Source organism: Lepeophtheirus salmonis, chromosome 14, assembly GCF_016086655.4.
Source record: "Lepeophtheirus salmonis chromosome 14, UVic_Lsal_1.4, whole genome shotgun sequence".
NCBI lineage: Eukaryota > Metazoa > Arthropoda > Copepoda > Siphonostomatoida > Caligidae > Lepeophtheirus > Lepeophtheirus salmonis.
Genome location: NC_052144.2, coordinates 40,209,528 through 40,230,871, shown reverse-complemented (window position 1 = coordinate 40,230,871; position 21,344 = coordinate 40,209,528). Strand labels below are relative to the sequence as shown.

Sequence of the window (21,344 nt, the reverse complement as noted above, 5' to 3'; positions counted from 1 at the left end):
ATAATAAACACATGAAAACTGTACGTCATAGACCTCTCAATTAACATACTCAAAAACTTTATTTTGGGATTTAAATTGGTATTAAATTATAAAATCTCATGACATTCTGTCATAGATAACCCTCATTATAAATCAGTGTCTAGACGTAATTTACGCTGGTGCTAGATTATTTTATTCCTAATATAAATGGTATGCCTAACTATGTCATATTAAACAAAATCGTCTGTACACTAACTTGATTGGATGATCTCATAATAAATTGATTAAATGACAAAAGATCCTATCATAGCCCGTAGTTAGACTACAAGGAATCTCAGGAAGTATACTCTTACGAAGGGTTAATGAAGTTTGACAAGAATATCAATACGACCTGAACGTTTTTATTAGTCATTTGTTTTATTAATATCTTCTTCTTTTTCAATTTAAATGGATGTTAATTATGTGCGAAAACACTTTTTCCAAACTTTTTTTTTTGTTTACATATTTTATATCCCAGATCTTTAACAAAATCTATTTTTAAAATATTTTTTAATGAGTCATCAGAAGTGATATATTGTCTAAAAATAAATTATACCTAGATTAAGTACAATACAAAATAGCATATTTGAAACTTCATAATATAACTTTTTTCCCAAACTGTCATGTAAAACTTAGTTATAACTTTAAAATATTTTTTTTTACTAAACTAATATTTCGTACAAAGGGAGATAAGGAAGATTTAAATTTCCAATGTCGTTAGAACTTGTGTAAATATTTTTAAAAAGGTATTACTTAAATGTTTTTATGGATGAAAATAAGTTTTTTATGAAGATGATTTTGTAGATAGCTTCATCACTAATCCATCCAGTGTTTCTTCCAGAATATCCACACAAAAAAAGTCCAAAGCGATACTTACATTATATAATAAATTATAATCTGAGCACCACAAATTTTTGGACAATGACTCTGATTGAAAGGATCTAAGAGTAAGGATTGCCAATTACTGCTTCTGTTCTGATATAAGGGAGGACTTTGGGAATTCAAATGGGCGGAAGGGGGGCGGGACATAGACTCGATTTCTTCGGAAACTATCATGTTTCAATTAGTTTGATTAGGTTCAATCTTTTCCAAAACACAATACTTCCTTTTTTATGCAATGGATTTGCTAAATAATGAGCTTGCAATAATTTAGAGGACATGGAAGTTTGATGGTACTTCTGTTACAATTTTTAAACAGATATTAGGAGATATATCTAATCAACTTTAAGTTGATTAAATGCACCAATTATACTAAAGAAAGTTGTAATTATTTTTTGCAAATTTTTGTGCAAAAAAAATCAGTGTTTTGGGGTGATTTCGAACCCAAGTGTTTGGGTCGAACCTCACGTGTACAGTTTCACCCTATTAAAATAAAAATGATAATATAGAGGTACTTTTATGCTTTTTTATTTAACATTAGGCAGTAAATTTTTTGACAAATACTAAATATGTGTTCTTTAAAATAATACTTTCGAAATTCACAGAATATATAATTTTGGAATCCCATTAACTCCAAAAATGCCAAAATTCAGTACCACAGAAGGATGTGGAACAAGTTGTGTCGCGAGAAAAGGGCAAATTTGTTACTATGGTTGGTATTGTAAGTGCGTGTAAACTTTTCTGCCTATTTATTTTTCCAAGAATAAGATTGGATAAAACCAAAAATATATCTGGTTAAAATATATCTATTGAATTTTGAATTATTTCAAAAAGTTGACTTCATGAGATCAAACGTAAGTGACCTTTCCCATGTATTAACAATCCTGTACAAAATAATAAAAGAAAGGACAGAGATTCAGATAATTCACGGGAAATATCAATCGAGGAAATCCAACCATTTCCAAAGGGTCTTCCAAGAAATAAAAGTAATCAGATGATGAAGAACAAGGTGCTGTATGGTGGCTACACATAGCTAAAAAAATGCTATCTCATATTTATATATATATAAATTAGAGCAAATTATAAACAATCCAAAAGTTCTAAAGAATATTTAAAATTTGAGTTATTCAAAGGTTTATTTAGTGTTTACCAACCCCCATTAATATTTTTTGTATGTTAGAGGAAACATATGATCAAACAAAACAATATTTTTATAACTAAATGTAACCAAATAGTTGTTCAACAGTTACAATTTAATTTTTTGAAATTTGGTTGAGAAATTAGCATTTTATGATACTAACAATTCTCAACTGTTCAACCCCACCCGATTCTCCCCTATAGTTTTAGAATTTTCCACTGTTGAATTGAGACTAAAATTATTTTGGAGGGCGTAGCTGGTCCGTATGTGAATACTTCAATCACGGAAAACATTTATTTTATAAAACATTGCCTTTAATTTTTTTATAACATATTTGTAATAAAATTGAAAATTTTTTGTTATTAATTTTTTTAGTTGTTTCATCTAGAGAAATACACCTTTTTTTTTTGTTTGAAACAAATTGTAAATATAACATACATGATCTACAAGAGGAAACAAAATATGTACATTGCCCCCATCTCAATCTGTAGCACTTGGAAAATAAATGCTTGTCAGGAACCTTTAAAAGTAATGTGTAAAATTTACGCTGAAAATTATAGTTTGACTGTATTTGCTAATGAGAACTATTACGCATTATAACATCTAAAATAAATTTTAAAAAATAATGATTTTTTATTAAACACGGCTATGCAATGTGCTAAACATATATTTATGGAACATATACAATTAAATATATATTGGGTTCATTCGACCCTTTGGGTTATGATGCAAGTATTCCTTTCTGGTTAACTAAAATTTTGCCTTACTTCAAGTGAACTCTTTTGGCTTTCAAAGACTAACAAGACGGACATGTGATTTCTGTTTTAAAACAAACCAGTCAAAAGTGGGATTTTTTTAACTTTACACTACATTTTCTAAGGATTAGTAGATTCCATATGAAAGTATTTGCTCATATTTAAAAATACATTAGACACTTCATGATAAAAATTAACTTTAATACCAATCTATGTTGTTCACCGAAAATGATTGACAATTATAAACATTGTAAAAATACTCAAAAATATAAAATTATAGAATCTCTAACGTTTTTAAGAAAAGAAATTCCTTCTTTTCAATTATTTTACAAACAAAGCAATAATAATAATAATTTTATAATACACTCTATAATCATTATCAATATATTTCACTTTATTTTACTCATAACTATTACGGTAAAAAATACCGAATTATCTCATAAACTCATGTTGTTATACTTTTGCAATTATAACAGTAATTTAATCAACTTTTATAAACCTTAAGTTGAGGATGAAAGTTTGTTTGATAATACATATATTTTATTATATTCGGAAATCTAAGAATGACCAAATAAAAAATTATTTATTTATTTTGACCAGAGCGATAAACAAAGCCTATAAAGGTATTATTTTATAAAATATAAAACACCTCGTTCTTAATAATAGTGATGTATTTATAATACAAATATTAAGATATAAAATACAAAAACATAAAAAAACGTGACAGTACAGAGGAAACAAAAACAAACAAGTGTCACACAAAAAAATAATTTACTAAAAATCGCTTGAAGTTAGGGTCACTTCCCCGACAAAAAAAAGAAGGTATTTAGTTCCAAAGAATAATAGATTTGTATTCGAAACTATGCTTAAAAATATCCCTCTTTGGTTTTGTTAGGTAGATGGTATTTTCAGTGGAGAGTCTCGTTTTGTGGAAAAGATAGTCTTTATTTAGTATCCAGGTTGGGGGAGATAGGTTAATCTTTTTGTGTAAAATTCGGTGTAATGTAATCATATATATTTAATTGCACGTCTATGAAAGAAAGTGATGAGGCCAAGTCTTTTGATTTTGCATTCGTAGTTCTTGTTATTTCCATATGAAGGAAAAAACAACAACAATCTAGCTTGCACCTTTTCTAAGAAGTCAATCAATTAGTTTCTTGAAGGATTCTAGATCTCATATACGTACATTAGCATCAAGAGGACATAAAGTTATATAGTTTTACCATAAACATAGGGTCACGATTTTTGAAGCTCTTTTAATAATTCCAAGGTTGCGATTGGCCTTCTTTATAATGTATTGAATACGCCTCTTCAATTTCAAATCACAAGAGATGTAGATTCCTAAGTCCAAGTAATAATCTACCACCTAAAGATTTGGATGGATTAACTCTTTTTTGGAAAAAAGGAAGGAAGATACATTTATTATTAAATATTAACTGTATTCTCTAAGTTACACTCCAGTTAATAAATTGCCATAGACATTGTTGACAGAGTTTAAATCAGAACATGAGATTTTCGTATCATCCGCGTATAAGAATGTATCTGTTGAAAAATTATGTACTAAGTCTTTAATGTAAATGTCAAAGAGTGAGGGTCCAAGTACACTACCTTGTGGAACAGATAAAATAACGTCACTAGGCCCAGAAACAGGGGAATTGATCACTGCACTCTGTATCCTATTCGTCAACCAGGAACTAAGCCACTGTAACAACCGACCCTTTACCTATGTTAGACAATTTAAAGAGAAGTTCCCCATGGGGGACATTGTCGAAGACCTTGCTGAAATGAAAGTATATTACAACACAGTCAAGGTTAAAGTTACGACGACTAACGATAATATCCCACAAAGAAATTAGATTCGATACACACGACATATTAGGACAGAATCTGTGTTGCCTCCTACAAATGAGTTTATTACTCTCTTGGAATGATTGTAGCTTCCAGTTAATGATCCACTCCATTATTTTACCGGAATTCTTGTACGTTATATGAGCCTGTTATTAGAAGGATCTCCCTTCTGAACGATGGGAACCAAATGGGCTATTTTCCAGTCATTTGGTACATATCCAATTTGAAAAGAAAGATTAAAGAACATGGATATAGGGAAGGCAACACTATTAACAACTCATTTAAAGAAAAATGAGTTAATTCTGTCAGGTCCAGTGGAGGAAGAGCAACGGATATTTACAATTACAGAACGAACTTCTTCAAGGGAAAAGAAAGATACAGAGATGGACGGCCCCTGAAATCATATCAATATAACCCTCATGTACTTGATTCAATTTGGGTTGATAAACTGATGCAAAATACATGTTAAAAAAAGAAGCTATGCCAACATCATCTAAGATGAGTAGACCCTCATTATTTCGTATCGAACCAATTCCGTTGTTACCAGAAACTACTCTCTTCTTTTTGATAATTGAGTAGAGGTTTCATAATTATAGTGAGAAGTTTTTATAGTTGCTCAATTTTATTTTTAATCCTATTTTGTCGAATAAGTTAGACAACATTCTTCCCATATTTATTTAGTAAAGTAGATTATCTTGACATGGAAACCGTCTGAAATGATCCCAAGAACGTCGTTTTAAAGGACAAATTGTTTAATTTCCTTTTCCTTTTTATCGTGATTAGTCTTATGCACCCACCACGGGATATAGCTACTAACATGCTCAGTACACGTATTTCTTATTAGTGTCCAGGCAGTATCAACATTGGTTGGGTGGTGGGAAGAGGTAAATGTCTGACCCAGTCAATTGTGAAACGTATTTTATTTATTGAGAGATAGTCACCCCTGTAAAATCTGTAGAATTGGAGGAGGAGATCACCAGATCCAGAATATTGCCCTTAGAGTGTGTAGCTTTACTTACTTTGTGTTCAAGGAAAATATCTTGAAAGATTTCTATATACAACCTACTATTAGACAAGGAGGGGATCCAAGATGACCAATCAATATTAGGAAGATTGAAGTCCCCACAGATGATTGTGTCAGAATGAGTTGATCTTAGTAAGAAATGTAGAAATTAATTGGTCTTCATTATGTTTGGTACTAGGAGAGCGATATATAGAAAGGATCCTATGATTACCACATTGACTTTGCATATTTGGAAGTTTACTTAAGAGATTTCCCTAACTGAAGAACCCATGAGATTTTCAAAGCAAAAGACCACCACATCACCTCCTCTTTTCTTGGACCCCATTAAGTGATCTGGGCCGGAGATAAGGTTGTAATTAGTCCAAATAATTTCGCTGTTACTGTGATCATCAAGACATGTTTCTATTATACATACAATAGCTGGTTTGAAGTCGCCAATAATACATCTTGAAAGTTCTAATTTATTAAAAATGCTTCGTATGTTTATATAAAATATAGTAAATTTTTTTTTTTTTTTTTTGGGACAATGTGGAAAATTCCTGACCTCCTCTTTAATTGAAGAATCCCCGGAGACTCTTCGTTATTTTAAGGAAATTTTCTTTGATGGTGTTGTTCAATTCTCTTTGAGCTTTTGTGAGAAGGGGGAAAACACGTATCTCATCTGACTTACGCTTCAACAAAATATTTTTAATACTTTCATCATTCAAACCGGTAATGACTTGTGGATTAGTTACAATAGAATGATTATTTCTAATTTTGAAAGAAAATTGAAAATCATTTTTCTGAATTTGAAATTTGTCATACATAAGTCTTTTAATCTTGGAATCTTTAGAAATACCATATATGATGACTTTTCGTCTATTATTCTCTCTTTCGTTCATTTTGTCCATAGACCAAATCTTTTAGATCCTTGAGATCAGCAGAGTGTTTAATCATTTATTTTGAATGATTATTTTGTCTCTCAGTTAAAGATGAGATAGACGATTCTAACGCAGAAAAATTGTTTGTGACTGTTTCAATTTTAGCTTGTAGTTGAGAGATATCCCTGATAGCTAGAGAAGTGCTCTCCATGATAGCTTCCAATATTATCTGTTTGATGTGAGACATACAGGAATCAAGTTTTTTAGGAGATAGAATAGCCAGATCATCATGAAGATTATTATCAGTGTAGTTATCAACACTACTTTTCCTCCCACGCTTGCCCATGACGAACAAAGATACGATAAGACAAATAAAAAAACAACGGGTAGAGTATTGATTTCAGTGAAGAGAGATAAACAAGATTTACATTCGAAGTTAGGGTAAAAGGAACAGAGAGAGAGAGAGAGAGAAGTCTGACAATTATTAGAATCTGAGGAGGATTTCCACTAATTTTATCGTCAACGATGACACACCAGAATATTAAAATGCTTATTTAAAAGAGTGAATATTGAAAGTATATAAGATGAGAAGATCCAATCTGTATTGGAGTAATAAACACCAAATAATAATTAAATATTTATAACAGGGAGTTACACATCTTAACACAACGAAGGATATGTTTTGGTTTTCTATGTTTAAAGAAATGGGTGTAAACACTATGAGGAATTGGTTTAACAAATTTACTTTTATTCAAATTCCATTTTTAATCAAAAATAATACCTTCTATGCCCCAAATTATTTTCAAATTGGATTTTTAAATTTTCAAAAATACATGCACACCTATTGAATTATTATAATGTAACTGAAATACCGCACATGTTTTGGAGCTATACCTAGCGTCACTGTTTTTCCAAACATGTACTAAACCAGTATGAGAAGTTTATAACCGATGCATTTGAAGTTATTTGATTTATAGTAATTTTTCCAAATGTCCCAAATTTATTTTATAATATTAATTTGTAACTACATAATACTTTAAATGTTTTTTACTGTAACATTTAAGAAAATAACGATAGAATTTTTTGAATGTTGCTTTAAAAAAAACTGAAATAATTTACTTTTTTAATTAATTTAGGGATTATTGAACTCTATATACTCATTATCTCCTTATATGAACATTTTAAAATTCAATATGGGAAGTAACATTTGTTTATTGGTGCTCTCTCGAAAGGGATTTTATCAAGCTTAAAAAAGTTGAAAGTTTTCTCAATTACTGAACATTTCTTATGAATTTGTGGTTATTTCAACAAACTTTTTTTCTTTAAAATGAAAACTTATTTTGAATTTTTAGTAAAGAGTGCGAATCAATTAATAGATCCGATCTCAGTAGAAATTCTAATTCCACTCATAATTCAAAACATGGATGAAAATTTGGTAGAATGTATTTGAAAATAATGAGGAATTAATTTATCATTCGAGCTGTATATAAAATAACTTACTAGTTTGCTAAAAAAATGATAAGTTAACCCTGGCAATTTGAAAAATATTTCAGATAAAGACTCTTAGCTGTCATGAAGTTTTATTAGATTAGGTGTAATCAGTCGTAACATAAAAAAAAACCTTACTTCTTATCCAATAAGCCTATGAAGGACTCCCCAACAAATCCATAGTTTTACTCTCTGTCATTCAAGATCCGACACACTTGTGATAACTTTATGTTCTCTCTTCAAGAATAAAATAATTATGATAATATCTTTTGAAAATAAAACATTTTTAAAATGGCCCACTAGAAAATATTGTACACCTTTAAGTCATATTTCATACAACTTTATTGATAATGCAAGTTTGATTGTCAAAATAAGACTTAGATATTGTCTTGCTAAAAGTGTAAATGATGCTAAATTCATTTTACTGCCAATGATCAAATAAATATGGTGGCAAGTCTATTGCAAATCTATTGTAAATGTCTTGATTCTTTGAAATTGAATTATATCTTTTTAATTTCTGAACATTATTACAAATAATTGATGTATAGTTCAACAGATTTAAACAATATAGAATAACATAGCTTTTGATTATTTTTACTTAACTTTGATATATTGATTTATGCACTAAACATTTTTATATCCCTTTTAAAAATAAATTTTATTTATAAATAAGTATAATAAAAAAATATTTAGGTTCTTGTTAATTTAAAATAGTTTTAAGTTTACTTTATGATGCTTCTTTAAAATATATTTTAAAACCAATCCAACGATACGATGGAAGTATAAATAATATACTAAAGAACTCAAAAAAAAAAAAAAAAATGGAACATCAACAATTATTTATTTAGCAAAAAAAATTAAAAATATGGGATTTTTTTAAATAGCTTTTCGGCCAGATATAATAGAAGTGTGTTTCTATTTTTTTTTGAAACCCTTTCATTAGGTCAAGAAAGAATCTTTAAAGTTTGATATTTAATTTAATAAGTATTTTGTGTTTTTTTATCTCAGATTTTTGCCCTTGGGAGATTGTTCTACGAGATACTTTGTATCGTAGGATTTTGTTACTTAAGCTTTTCAACCACATTCTAACAATGGAATATATATGATTTATATCTATTTAGTTTTTTAACACAATGCAACAACATTTCTGCTCATTTTTTATTGTTATTAAAACCAAAGAACATGAAAATACCCAATAAAATTTTTAATTGCAGTAGGTTTGGCCTTTAGAGTACTTTTTTTTTATCACTCTTTTCAAGTAACATTCCGTTTAAGAGCCACATTTTCAAAATGAAATTACTGTATCTGGGATAATTTCAGGTAATACCAATTGATTAAAAAAATTCCCACGTTCAATCAGATAAATTATTTATTAAGTTATCTTGAATACAGTTACTAACTATAGCATGTGTCTAATCATACAAAAATCTAGTAAAATGAAGAAATATAATGGAAAGTAATATTTTTTTAATATTTTTTTTCGAATTGCTTAGTATTATAGCTAAAATTAAAGAATGTATCTTATATTACATTTTTAAAAGATTTACAAGAAAAAAAGATCAAGTTATTTTATTTTCTGAAACAATATTTAAAAGATGAGCAATTTAAAATTTAGTGAAAATGTTTGGAAATTTGTTAAATCCTCTCAACAAACCCATAATACCTGTACGGGAAAATATTATTATAAATATCAGAATTGGTAGAAGCTGAGAAAATTTTGAATGATCAAGTATTTCTACCCTAATGATTTAATAGCTACGATTTATAAAATCATATTTGGATTGAACATTAAATAAGTTTATTTTCAGTTGGATCTATGATGTTTTTTATACTAAAAAATTGGGGTAAACAAATTTATCATGGGTGTTATTATTTTTTTTTCATTTAAAACATGTTCATCCCCTTAGAAACTTTTAACAGTTCAACACCAATATGATTTATTCCATGATTCCGAGGAAAAATACTCTCAAAATTATGTGATAAATTGGATTAAAAATATTTTGCAAAATAAGAAAATATATATATTTATGTTAATAAGTTACTTAGCTGTTATTGTTAACATATATATCAACCACGAGTAGTTTCTTCCTTTATAAGATTTCCAAAATTTAAGAAACTCTATTGAAAGTGAAAAAACAATTACAAATGAGTTTCTTTTGCTTTTGCAAATATGACATTTTGGACACTATTTGTATGCCAAAAAAACCATTGAAAAACTAAAACTCTTAAACTTGTTTTTTCCCAAGATTGGATCGTTTTACATAATATATATCAACATAACACTTTAGTTAAAAAATATACACATATTTCCATCAAGAGTTTTGGTTATTTCTGATTAAAAATTATCTTATACTTTTGAAAAGTTTATGTTATCATAAAATGGTTTATGACTGTCCGTTGAAGCCCATATTTGATTAAAATACCATTTTTTTCGTGATTACTCTATAAAGTACTACTCGAATATGACTTATAACATAAAAAAGTGTATGTTAATTTGTATTATTCTATGGTTATGGTGTAATAAACTCTCATTATTCGCGGTTACTACATACAAGGATCTGTCGTAAATAACTGACTCCGACGATAATTGAAACTTAGCTTTAAGATTGGTTAAACGGAATCGGTACAAATTCAAAAATTAAAATTACTTATTTATGATGTTTCTGTCGTCTATATCAATATTCACAAAAAACTATCCCATAATATGCACCTAATGAAAAAAACTGCAATTGTGTGAGAATGTACTGTAAATGGAGAGAAACAATGAAAATAATATATGATACATTGTAAATGGATATTCTAAACTAATATTTGTAAGTAACATATCTACAAATATGCTTAGGTTTTACAGTAAAAACGGTTGGTAATAAATATAATGAAAACTAAGATTGAGCCTTGTGTAGACATTGTATGTAATGGGTGATTTAAAACGAGTGGTTTTTTCCAGTAGGGATTTTTGACAGGCGCACGCGAGTTCTGTCAAATTCATACGTCATTTTTATTCAGTATTGTTTTGATAAATCTTCATGGAAATATATACGCCACAACAACTTGTACAAATTGTTCAATTGTACTATGAAAATCAGCGTTCTGTGAAAGAAGTTTTTCGCAAATTACGCCCAACTTATGATCCACATAATCGACCTTCAGAATCTACAATTCGCAAAATAATCAAAAAATTTGAAGGGGCAGCAACTTGCTAGGATGTCCCGTCGTCTGGTAGGCCACCTACCGCTCGCAGCGTAGAAAATATTGCGGGCGTAGCCGAGAGTGTAGGCAAAGATCGTGAAGAACGTTATCGCGACATGGTAACATACTTTTTGGTACCTCAAATTGAAGCACATGGTCTCCACGATATTTGGTTCCAACAACAAGATGCCACTTGTCACACAGCGTGCGTAACAATGAACTTATTGGGACATCACTTTGCTGATCAATTAATTTCACGTTTTGGCCCGGTGAATTGGCCACCAAGATCGTCTGATTTCACACATTTGGACTTTTTTCTTTGGGGCTACGTAAAAGCAAAAGACTATGTGGATAAACCAGCGACGATTGAAGCATTGGAAGCAAATATTGAGCGAGTTATTCGTGAGATTCCGGCCACAATGCTCGAGCGCATCATAGAAAATTGGCGCGAAAGAATGGATCATTTAAAGGCCAGTTGCGGCCAACATATGAAGGGGATTATTTTCAAGAAATAATTATAAAGGATTGTTTTTTCAGTTCATAACAAAGTTTTGACCATAATATAATATTTTATGTGTTTTATTTCTACAACCAAAAACCGCTCGTTTTGAATCACCCTTTACCTGCCCTTATTATAGATCAAAAGTATAATTTTCTGTTTATTTCAATAGAAATAATACACTATCAGGATTATTTGTCAACTAAACAAATGTGGATTAAACATTACATATAATTTCAGAATCACATCAATAACTATAGTTTGTACATCAGTATAAAAAAATAAATTGTAAATAATCAAAAGAAAGTTGACCTATTTTGTCTTTGAACATAAAATAATCTTAGTTTGAAATGAAACAATAGAAAGGAATTTAATCCGATTCCATATCTTTTTAAATGATGAGATATTTATGTCTTGGTCCTTTCTTTTAAAAAAATTAATGAAAACAATACTCAAATCCAATACAGCAGTAAGCTAATTATTCCTAACTTATCTACTCCCCTTCAATAATAATAGAAAATTGTATACATGTTAACAATACTTTACATATTTCCGTCATAATTAGACGTTGTAAAGTTTGACTATGACAACTCATTCAATAGCTTTTAATTTCACGTTATTAATACTGATACAAGTAAAAAGGGATATTACAATATGTTATGACATCAAATCAGGGATATCTAAATTTCGCAAACAAAATTTTTTAAACGATGCAAAACAAACACAGAAAACGAGATAAAAAGCCTTATGTATTTTACTTGTTGCAATTAATTAATATTATCAACATTAAATTGATAATTTTATAACTATTATAATCAATAATTAAGTATGATAATATACGAAATCTGAACAAAGGTCCTTGATTTTTATAAATTACTCTATATATTTTATGTATTACGCTTCATATGCACTTCATAAAACGAAGAGTCTGTCTTAACTCACATAGGATTTAGCTCATGAAAAATAATTAAAATAGCTGACACGAAAATACACTGCATTTTTGTTTATTCTTCTCCTGAATTAATCAGCAGAAGTAGAACATTTTATTTCTTTTCCTTTCAAAAATTGGCTGAAAATTATCAGTTCCCATAGTTGTAGTATTTTTTTCATAATTATCATGTGCAGTATATCAATTCATCAGCTACGGATAAAAAGTATCCAGGCTTTTTAATCATAAAAATATCTAGCTTTCCAAAAAGTATAATTTTTTTATTGTACTTATGTTAATTGAATAAAATTGTGATTTTAAGTAGTTTACTTAAATATTTAATATTTAAGGAATATTTAACTTAATTTTTGAATATACTAATAATTATTAGTTTTTTAAGGGAATTCTTTAATATGTATATAATAAATTCAATATTAGTAAATGATTTTGTTAAAAATAAATGATTTAAATTCATTAATTATTATTGTGACTCTGCAACAGCGAAATCAACCTTTGAGAAATTGTTTTCTAAATTTGAGCAAGGCGAAACTATAAGTAAATTTTATAGTCTAAAATTAATCCTCGAATTCAAAGCCCAACAATTCAATGGGAACCACTTTTTTTTTACAGACAATATAATAATATACTAAAGTCTACAACTGCACAATATGTGTAAATAAAATTTAAAACACAACAACAATCAACAACTATATCTTCGATGTTCTGTTCTTCATCATCAAGTATGGACATACTAAGCATTTAATGGCTGAATAGAACTTGCATGACCATTGTGGCAAGATCTTAATAATGTCTACAGCGTAGTTTCATTCTCTATGCGTAACAGGGAATTCTTAAAGAAAAGGCTGCGTATCTGGCTTGAGAGGCAATGGAAATTTTCCTTGGAGAGAGTAAGCTATTGGACATCCGGAAGTAAGGCGGCTAGGGCTAACTAAATCATATAGTCTTATTTCCGGAGTAAACTTTTCTTTCCTTTGGGTATTCCAACAATAATGTTTCTACTTTTTTTTTTTTTTTTTTTTTTGGGGAGGGGCAGTAAATGGAGGATATTAGAGATTCTTTTAAATAGATTAAAAAGATAGTCCCAATATGAAATGAGATACTCAAATTTAATGCACAATTTAATTGAAGGAATGAAAATGTAATTTATGTTTTCAGTTAATAACTTTTTGAATATAATTTTATGCAAGATTTAATGAGCTAAATATTTAGTTCTTCCAATTATAATTTAACAGCGATAAATGTGCAAGACGAAATTAATTATAATAAGTTTATTTAGTATCTCATTTAATTATTTCTGAGGTATAAAACTAACTATTGTATGTTTGTACTATAACAAAAAATAAATATTACATTTGGTGACGATTTGAAAATAATATTTGTGAGGAATATACAAAAAAGAAATTTGTAAAAAAAAATGCAAAAAAGAAATTTGTAAAAAAAAATCTAACTTTATTTCATAAAATATGACAAGAATATTAATATTCAAAATTGGATATGTTTTTTAGATTAATTAATAAAACACACTAAAAAATAAAATATTAATTTTTACAGTTATAAGTAAAATTGGTATAATGTCATCAATTAAAAACCTCAAAAATTTTCCATTAATTAAACTCAGATTTTTATATAATGCATTCAAATTATGTAGAATTAAAATTTTGAATATTTGTTTATTATTCTAATTATCTAATGAATGAATCTATTAATCATTAAAATCACTCACTATTGTTTTCAAAAGTGTTTTTGACATTAATTGAAAATGTTATACAAAAGCAAAGAATAAAAATTAGGGTACAATTATCAAAAGTTTATTTATAAAATATTCTATGGGGTGAAAAATAAAGTATTAAAAGCTTATTTATAACAGTAGTTTATAGACTTTCTTTAAACTTACTTAAGGACTAACTAAACATATCTAAGTATACTTTTGAATACGAGTATTTTAATAGAAAATATGATTAAAATGGCGACTTTTTAAAAACCAAGTGAGTTTTAATCAAAATTTTATTAAAAGTAACATGGTTTTAATTCATCAATGGTTAACTTTTACCTATGTATGTATTTAAATAATGTGCTGATTACTTTTACCCTGGAAAATATGCAAATGAAGTTTATAACTAGAAATGTCTACTTTTGTGGTTTATAAAGGGCAATATTTCATATACTGTCTGCAATGTTCGATAGTTTAATGTGTATAAAATCCATCTTAAATAAATTTTAAAATATCGTTTTTACTTTACAACAAAAAATGGTTTTTATCGTTGTGATAAAAAATGATGGGTTTATTAGACTTCTAAGGTCTCTTTTTTTTGTAGGAACAAGTTACAAAACAATTTGGCCGGTTCAGAAAAAGATTCATAAACAATTAAATCATGGAACATACAAAATTTTATATATATTAATTTCCATTATTTACATCTTCATTGCAAAATATAAGCTTGAACTTACTGTAAAAAATAAGTTCTAAAGAAGTCCTACGTAAACCATAAAAACAGACATTTTGGATGTTATTTTCATGTTTTTCAAAGTAAATCCATCAGAAGGACAACAAAAAGTTGATTTAAAAGAAACTATACTCTTGAGGCTTACTGACAATACATGAAATGTTAGAATGTCTAATCCACAAAATCAGACATTTCAGACTATAAAGATGAATTTAATGATTCTTAATATTGAAGCTCCATTTGAATCAAAATGCAATATTTTCTTAATTGATATACCTAATTCTTATTATTTTAATTAAACTACATAGATTTCATTAAATGTACATTCTATCCCTTATCTGTACATATACATCAAAGTTATGTAAGGTCAATCATAAATATATTTATAGGTTTTTTACTCATGTATGAATATAAATAAAATAATATTCTTTGACAAATGTTCCACCACAAAATCTATTAGAAAAATACAACATATTTTTTATTTGGTGGTGGGGGGGCGGGAGAGTGTAGAATTATGCGGCAAAGATATATACATCCATATTTGATATTAATAGAAATAAATAAGTTTATAAAATATTTTTACAATAATTTTATTGAAATTAGCCATTAAGAGACCGAAATTAGAACACCAAAATATTAAAAAAAAATATGTGTAGGTCTGTTAAGTTAAGATTTTATTTTCTTCTATGAAATACTAGCAAAGGGTTACCCAGCGTTGTTCAGACTAGGGAGGGAGCGGAAAATATCACATTGAAAATGGTCAATGTCATTTCTTTTTAATATTTTTACCCTTTTGGTGCAGGGGAACATTATAATATTGCGCCTGTATAATATATATGGATTATTATTAATTAAAAAAAATAGGTTTGATAAACTTCAAAAAACATAAAACTATTTATATGCATGGAATTTTTTTTTGGATGATTGGTCCATTTTTTATTTTTGTTGAAAAATTATCAAATCGAAATTCGCTAAGAAAATTGCAAAAACCTTTTTTTGCACTAATTTTGCCGTAAAAGTAAATAATATAATTGATTTGCATTGTAAAGAGGAACACAAACCTAATAAGATTTTTTTCGTACATGCAAAACCAAAAAGTATGAAGAATAATGTCGTCAAAAAAATAGCTTCAATAACTGGTTCATTTTTATAAAAATTCCTAAATTATTTTGTAAAATGTTCCGGAAACTTAAAATAATGTATGAAAATTTTAGGGCTTAAAATTTTATGTTCAAAAGTCATCGTATTTTGCATATCTTCTTCAAAATTGAAAATTGAAGTGTGAAGAAAAAAAAAACTTGTAGAAATCGAAGAACTATTCAGAAAATGTCTGTTAAACATAAATTTTTATCTGTCAAATTTATATGCAAACGAATATCTAGAAAAATTTATACAAACTTTATTTTATCTACGAATCAAATATTGCTTTGGAAATCTGTTTTTTTCTTCTTTTTTTTTTAACCTGAAAAAAACGTAAGTTAAATTTCCACCGGTTTCTTTTTTTGCCCATAACTTTTTGATCTCAATAGATTTAGAAAACGTATTTATTTGTATAGTTTATTTAAGGCGCCAATCACTGTTTGATTTTTATATCAATCTCTTATCCAGTCTCGTCGAGATCCAAAAACAATTTTTATGTTTGGGTATAGAAAAAGCCCCCCTACCCCCCAAAAAAAAAATGACACCCCCATCATAACATGATCATGTTCAAAAGAAGCACCCATACAAAGTTTCAGCCTCCTAAGCCCAACGGTGTGGGCACCCTTAAAGGACACACACAAATATTTTATATATAGAGAGATTATTAAACACGAGGATATTTGATGAATAATTGTTCGATTTTTGTACATTCAAGAGTTTTATTAAAAATCAATTATTTAATTTTTTCAAGTACTTATCAACTAATTTCAATATAAAAATATTGATTATCTTTTGCCTTGAACATTTACTAGTCTCAGTTAAAATGACGTTGTATTTCTACTCCATACAACCTTTTGATTGAATGTAAATATAATTTTGGAACCCTTAGTTTCATAAGAATCAAATAACTTTTCCTTCTTTAATAGGTAAAATAACTGTATTAGTGAATAAGCAAATATTTTTTTATTTGAAGCACAAATTACATAATATTCTTTTAGAATAACTGAACATTATGATATTTCATGATGGAAAGAAGCTTTTAAGGAGTATATAGGAAATAAGTATTAATTCATCTATTATTGAATCCCGAAAATTGCATAAAAGTAAAATACGTTAATTTATAGATTTTGATTTCTATAGCAAATATATCATATTCAACAACGACAAAAATTATCTTTTCATCACTTTTATGACTTAGAGAAAAAACCTTTAGGACATATATGAACTCCATGTTACAAAATATTAATAATTAAAGATATTGTGATTGCAAATAATAAAGTGCAGGCCTTTCTTCGACACATTTAGGCCCGGTTTGCACCAACTCGACTTAAATTGAAGCAAAACTTTAATTTAAATAACCTTTTAAAAAAAATAATGATAATAATAATTGTAGACATTGAAAGACCTTGTGAATAAAGGGTTCAAAGCTCCTTTCAGTAAATACAATGTTCATCAATGTCAACCCAATTTTATGACTCTCATATTCATTTATAATAATTTATTCAGCTCAAATTGTACCAACACATCGATTACTTAAGATCTAACAAACTTCATGCTTATAAATACCACGTGTTGTTCGAAAAATTAAAAATCTAACTTTAGAAGTGTTGTCTATTTGGAGACAATAATTCCTTTTATTTCCATATTAGCAAAAAAATATCTCAGTATTCTGAATTTAAAAAAAGGTAGTTAACTTCAAGCCAATAACTAAGCAATATGGTTTTGAAAAAAAATGAAAAAAATATTCAATTTCAACCTATTTAAAAACCCCATTTTTTTTCTTAAAAATATACATTGATTATAATTTCAATGAATCAGAAAATTCTTACAAAGCACTTACCACGTTGATGTTATAGAGTCAATATATTCTAAGTGAAAAGTGTTGAGTAATTAATTTATTGAATTACAAATATAAATCAATTTATTTTATCAAGTTATGTGTATGTTGTACACCGAGATATAGATAAATTAGACTGGTCATTTTTAAACTTTTTTTTTTAAATGTTGAAATCTTTTAGATCTAAAATAAGTTAGAAATCTAATAACATAAGCTGTAGAAAAAAGAGGATTACTGATCATGATAGTAATAGGAAAAATACAGTGGAGTATAAAAGTTCATTTCATTACAGGGAAAACAGGAGTTGAGAAGGTATTTCAAGTTCTAAATTGGCTGCCATCTTTTTACTTGCATTAACTGCTAAAGGTATTGGCGTAGTTTGATATTATAGGTGTCAGTGTAATACAATGAAAGCCCTTCTAAATTCACAAATATGATCATATCAATTTTTTTTTTTGAAAAACAACCATATTTTTGAATATTTTTTAAAAGTGGTTGTAATGAATGAAGATTTTAGTCAGAAAATTAAGCGCAAAATCAAATGGAACTTCCTATCTACTTTGTAAGTCATTCTACATTATGTTTCGAACAAACTGCCCCTGCTATTCCTACAAACGTCTAAAGTTATTATACCCGACAAAAATAATAAAATATTATATTTAAATTTCGAAATATACTGAAAAAATTAAGATTTAATATTGGATTCAATTCCTGAATTTATGAATGGTAAAATGAATATAACAAATACGATGTTATTTGATAATATTGACCCAAAAACCTTTTAAGAAAAAATAAGATCATCTTACATTATTAATACTCAGACAAAAAGTCTATTGCATTTTCTCAAATGTAAAGATGCTAAATAAACAATTTATTAAAAATGTTCATTTCGCATAAAATAAAATAGATAAAAAATTAGACTATAATGTACAAGACTGGGTTGTTTTTTATGACTTAGAATTTGATGAGACCTTCCGAAAAATTTATCTCGGAGGATTTGTTTGTTACCAATTTCAAGTTTATTACAATATGAAAGTGGTAACTTCAGGGATTTCAGACTTCATACACAGTTGCTAAGTAGCTGTAACTAGCTTTTATTCAAGAGTGATGCCATCTTCACGTTGAGGTCAGAAACTTTTCAAACCACCTTCCTATTTATTTACTTGAAACATCTTTGCGACTAAAATACTCATAATCATATTTTTTTTTTTTCATGTTTTACAGATTTTTAAATTTTAAAAAGACCCTTTTTGGACTTTTGAAGCTTATTTTTTTGTTTAGATGAATAAAATGCAAAATAACATGATGATTTGATGTAGCTCTTATAAAATTAATTTGAAATAACATAACATGAAAATTAAAGGCACGTCTTGTCCTTGTCAGTAAGCAAACTTACAAAATCGGCAAGGGAGCAAATATACGTAATTCCGCTTCTCTGTTACGATAAAATGAGCCACACATGCCGGGTGCCACCATTCTATTCGATAAATATACCTACATATACTGCAAAAACTTAATATGATAGAGAAAATTCTCACTTTCAAATTAGTCTAAGCTGTTCTGAAATTTCATGCCTGATAATTTTTTCTTTCTTTTTCTTGATAAGTGTAATAATATTGGTTTTTGTTGACATAAAATACAATTTTATTTTTAATAATATAGTATAAACATTGATGATATTTTAATATAGTTTGACGTTAATAAAAAAATTAAAAGAACATACCGGTTTTTGATCTTCCAGAAATTGTAAATTATGAAATAGCACTTCCAATTGCCTCTAAGTTAAAAGTTAAACTGATGATATAAGTATTTATACATGTTCAAAGTTTAAAAGAAGAAATATATATTCTTTTTCTTCTTGAATAAGGAGGAAGAGACGTAAAAAAGGCGAGGATTACTTCCCTTTTACTTACTCTCCTCTTTCTTCTTTCCATTTTAAAGGAAGAAAAACTATATATAACCCATCAACAACGTTATAGTAGCCTTTTTAAGTAATCTCTATGTACTTGTTTTAAGACTGGGTCCAAAATCGACTTTTAATTCGCTTCCGTTATAATCCTACGTTACTTTGATTCAAACCCTAATATGAGTACATGTCTGGTGTGTGTAGGCCTACATTATTAAATCAGATAGTCTAACAATAAAAAAATTATTTACCTGCTGTACTTGCCACACATGATACTATCATTTGTGATGGAGATCGTGTGAATTTTTTGGCTGACCAGTTTTTTTTTAGCTGTTAATAATCTCAAGAATGAATTTTATTTTCCTAAGCAGTTGTCATTATTATTTAATTCCTGAGTAGTGAGTGAACTTCCTCTCCTAAATAGATTCAATTATATTTGAAACCTGATCAACTTCATGAAGAGTTATAACTCTAAGTCCTTGTTGGACTGAAAGTAGAATTGGACATTGAAATCGGAGTAATATTTGCTAATGTCCCGGTTCATTGATTTCCTTTCTCCTACATTGTCACGGCTAATCCCCTTCAAAACGTGTTTCAGGGCTACCATTTGGATTTTCGGCTCCTATTTTTTTAACATGCCTATTATACACACGACTTTCATCACTAAATATTTCGCCATTTTATCTTCAGCCTGTGAAGTCATAAGCTAAAATAGTAGTTCGTGAAAAGAATGGTACATTTTGGAAAAAAAAGAGTCCATACATTTATTTATTTCACCCAGCGGCGATAGCAAAAGTCTACTAAGGGGCAAGGTATAAATAATGCAACTAAAAAAATATATTTGTAGGTAAAAGTATATAAAAAAATGCAAAGGATATTAAGATTTAAAAAACTAACAATATAAAAGTATAAAAAACAAATTTTTTTTAACTATTTTTTAGAGAAAGGAAGAAGAACACATTTACCAAAAATTAAAAGTATTCTCCAGTTAAGAAATTTAGTTTAAAATACCAACTAAGCCTACCTGTATCATCTGGAAATAAAAATATATCTTCTGAAAAATAGTAGACTATATTTTAAACATTAAAAAAACATGAGTCCAAGTAAACTACCTTGCAGAACAGATGAAGAAACATCACAAGGGTTAGAGAGATTAAAATTTATCAACCCACACTGTGTTCTATTTGTCAACAACGAATTAATCCGCTTTAACACTTGACCTTAAAGAAGAATTCCCTGTAATGGAATTGGCCTTGCTGAAATAAAAGTATACAACACAGTCTAGAATATTGTTTTATTTTTCTGACACATTGTTTATTGAGATTGATAGACAGTCTACAAGACATGGTTACATATATATATCCAAGTGA

At 28.0% G+C, this 21,344-nt stretch overlaps 1 protein-coding gene across 1 annotated transcript in view; it reads right to left on the bottom strand.

Annotated features, from left to right (window-relative positions):
* Nucleotides 1-19,864, bottom strand: part of LOC121129864 (uncharacterized) — a 279,636-nt gene extending 259,772 nt beyond the window's left edge. Inside the window, exon 1 of the mRNA XM_040725575.2 lies at nt 19,792-19,864. The gene's annotated coding sequence lies outside the window, so the exon portion shown is untranslated. The remainder of the gene's footprint in view (nt 1-19,791) is intronic.
* Between the last annotated feature and the right edge of the window lie 1,480 nt (nt 19,865-21,344).